A 3,933-nucleotide genomic window follows, 5' to 3' on the forward strand; every position below is an offset into this window, starting at 1 on the left:
ATGAAGTGGGGATTTTACCGTACGACCATTTCGCGAGTGTACCGTGAATATCAGGACTCCGGTAAAACGTCAAATCTTCGACATCCCTGCGACAGGGAAAACATCCAGCAAGAACGGGACCAACGACGACTGAAGAGAATTGTTCAACGTGACAGAAGTGCAACCCTTCCACAAATTGCTGCAGATTTCATCCTTGATGGTTGCACGACACAAAGCTTTACGCCTCACCTGGACCCGTCGAACACCGGCATTGATCGGACGAGTTTCGTTTCAAATTGTGTTGAGCAGATGGACTTATATGTGTATGGAAACAACCTCATGAATCCATGGACCCTGTGTGTCAGCAGGGGACTGTTTAAGCTGGTGGAAGCTCTGTTAATGGTATGCGGCGTGTGCAGTTGGAGTGATATGGGATCCCTGATACGTCTAGATACTACTCTGTTAGGTGACATGTACTTAAGCATCCGGTCTGATCACCTGCATCCATTCATGTCCATTGTGAATTCCGACGGACTTGGGCAATTCCAGCAGGATAATGTGACGCCCCACACGTCCAGTATTGCTACAGAGTGGTTCCAGGGACACTCTTCTGAGTTAAAACCCTTCCGCTGTCCACCAAACTCCCTAGACATGAACATCATTGAGCATATCTGGGATCGGAAGAGATTTCCACCCCGTCACACTCTTACGGGTTTACGGACAGCTCTGTAGGAATCATGGTGTCAATTCCGTCCTGCACTACTTCAGACGTTTTAGAATTAATTTAATACCTTTAGCTTCTGACGGGCGTTGATATATATACCAACGGGGACAGGTGAAAATGTGTGCCTCGACCAGGACTCGAACCCGGGATCTCCTGCTTACATGGCAGACGCTCTATCCATCTGAGCCACCGAGGTCACAAAGGATAGTGCGACTGCACGGACTATCTCGCGCACGCCTCCCGCGAGCCGGCCGGAGTGGCCGTGCGGTTCTAGGCGCTTCAGTCTGGAATCGCACAACCTCTACGGTCGCAGGTTCGAATCCTGCCTCGGGCATGGATGTGTGTGATGTCCTTGGTTTGTTAGGTTTAAGTAGTTCTACCCCCCATGAACCATGGACCTTGCCGTTGGTGGGGAGGCTTGCGTGCCTCAGCGATACAGATGGCCGTGTAAGTAGGCTGTTTATGTTTTCTTTATGTAAGTAGGCTGTTTATGTTTTCTTATTGGCAACGTTACGTAGCGCTCTGTATGAAAATCACTGGCTGTGCTGTGTGCAGTATGTGGCTAGTTTGCATTGTTGCCTGCCATTGTTGTCATGAACTGCTATAGCTGAATGTGAACAGCGCATAGCGTTGCGCAGTTGGAGGTGAGCCGCCAGCAGTGGTGGATGTGGGGAGAGAGATGGCGGAGTTTTGATAATCTGTAAGACTGGATGTCAATTATGAATATTAAGGTAAATACATTGTTTGTTCTCTATTAATATCTTTCATTTGCTAACTATCCCTATCAGTAGTTAGTGCCTTCTGTAGTTTGAATCTTTTATTTAGCTGGCAATAGTGGCGCTCGCTGTATTGCAGTAGTTCGAGTAACGAAGATTTTTGTGAGGTAAGTGATTTGTGAAAGGTATAGTTTAATGTTACTCAGGGCCATTCTTTTGCAGGGATTTTTGATAGTCAGATTGCGTTGCGCTAAAAATATTGTGTGTCAGTTTAAGCACAGTCTTGTATAAATTGTTCTAAGGGGACGTTTCATATGTCGGCCCTTAGCCTAGGATACCTCACTGGAATCTTCTGATATTTTCTTGTAGTTTGTGTAATTAGTCTAGATTTTGTTTATTGCTAGCGCGTAATTGTAGAGAGAATCTCCTTTGTAGTTGCCGCTTTTCATTGTTGCACAGTAAAACAGTTGTGGCATGCATGTAGATTTGCACCAAGTACACTCCTGGAAATTGAAATAAGAACACCGTGAATTCATTGTCCCAGGAAGGGGAAACTTTATTGACACATTCCTGGGGTCAGATACATCACATGATCACACTGACAGAACCACAGGCACATAGACACAGGCAACAGAGCATGCACAATGTCGGCACTAGTACAGTGTATATCCACCTTCCGCAGCAATGCAGGCTGCTATTCTCCCATGGAGACGATCGTAGAGATGCTCGATGTAGTCCTGTGGAACGGCTTGCCATGCCATTTCCACCTGGCGCCTCAGTTGGACCAGCGTTCGTGCTGGACGTGCAGACCGCGTGAGACGACGCTTCATCCAGTCCCAAACATGCTCAATGGGGGACAGATCCGGAGATCTTGCTGGCCAGGGTAGTTGACTTACACCTTCTAGAGCACGTTGGGTGGCACGGGATACATGCGGACGTGCATTGTCCTGTTGGAACAGGAAGTTCTCTTGCCGGTCTAGGAATGGTAGAACGATGGGTTCGATGACGGTTTGGATGTACCGTGCACTATTCAGTGTCCCCTCGACGATCACCAGTGGTGTACGGCCAGTGTAGGAGATCGTTCCCCACACCATGATGCCGGGTGTTGGCCCTGTGTGCCTCGGTCGTATGCAGTCCTGATTGTGGCGCTCACCTGCACGGCGCCAAACACGCATACGACCATCATTGGCACCAAGGCAGAAGCGACTCTCATCGCTGAAGACGACACGTCTCCATTCGTCCCTCCATTCACGCCTGTCGCGACACCACTGGAGGCGGGCTGCACGATGTTGGGGCGTGAGCGGAAGACGGCCTAACGATGTGCTGGACCGTAGCCCAGCTTCATGGAGACGGTTGCGAATGGTCCTCGCCGATACCCCAGGAGCAACAGTGTCCCTAATTTGCTGGGAAGTGGCGGTGCGGTCCCCTACGGCACTGCGTAGGGTCCTACGGTCTTGGCATGCATCCGTGCGTCGCTGTGGTCCGGTCCCAGGTCGACGGGCACGTGCACCTTCCGCTGACCACTGGCGACAACATCGATGTACTGTGGCGACCTCACGCCCGACGTGTTGAGCAATTCGGCGGTACGTCCACCCGGCCTCCCGCATGCCCACTATACGCCCTCGCTCAAAGTCCGTCAACTGCACATACGGTTCACGTCCACGCTGTCGCGGCATGCTACCAGTGTTAAAGACTGCGATGGAGCTCCGTATGCCACGGCAAACTGGCTGACACTGACGGCGGCGGTGCACAAATGCTGCGCAGCTAGCGCCATTCGACGGCCAACACCGCGGTTCCTGGTGTGTCCGCTGTGCCGTGCGTGTGATCATTGCTTGTACAGCCCTCTCGCAGTGTCCGGAGCAAGTATGGTGGGTCTGACACACCGGTGTCAATGTGTTCTTTTTTCCATTTCCAGGAGTGTATTTCGCAGCTGCAATTAACTAGATATTATTTTCAGTGCTATGTTAATGTGTTCTCTTATTTTTGCTCTTCAAATTGTGTTTTTCTGTGTTATCGTGTGAAATATTGTCACAATAATGGCGTGTGAAAAACGTAACACTCGGCTCCAAACTAAATTGAGAAATGACAGTGAAGACGAAAGCAGTGTGTTGGCCCCACCATGTAATGAATTAACTAATATTCAAAGTAGTAATTTGGTAACTGTGTATAGGGAAATGGAGCGGGCGTCAAACAATGGCGTATACAGTCAAACAGGTAGTGAACAGGGAAGCATTATCGATCGATCGGTCGGCAACAGCTCGCCTCAGGAATCCGAAATGATAGGACACAATTTTGCAAATACTGTAGATTCAGGTTTTGCGTCCTCACCGTTTTCTCAAATAAGTCAAGACACATTTTCTGCTTGTCAAAATGTGAATGTTGCTGGTGCAAATGCACTGCCGAAAAGCGTAGAGGGACAGATTCCAGACACTAATGCATTGTTATTACAATTAATGCAACAAATGGGACAAAATCTTCAAATGTTAGACACAATGGAACAGAATCAGAGACAAA

The 3,933-nt window shown here is 49.1% G+C and overlaps 1 non-coding gene across 1 annotated transcript; it reads right to left on the reverse strand.

Annotated features, from left to right (window-relative positions):
- Positions 1 to 825: 825 nt before the first annotated feature.
- Positions 826 to 899, reverse strand: Trnat-ugu (transfer RNA threonine (anticodon UGU)). Its single transcript has one exon. It is a non-coding gene; the product is annotated as a tRNA-Thr (tRNA).
- Positions 900 to 3,933: the final 3,034 nt, after the last annotated feature.

The sequence above is a fragment of the Schistocerca cancellata genome, chromosome 3, assembly GCF_023864275.1.
Source record: "Schistocerca cancellata isolate TAMUIC-IGC-003103 chromosome 3, iqSchCanc2.1, whole genome shotgun sequence".
In the NCBI taxonomy this organism is placed as follows: Eukaryota; Metazoa; Arthropoda; class Insecta; order Orthoptera; family Acrididae; genus Schistocerca; species Schistocerca cancellata.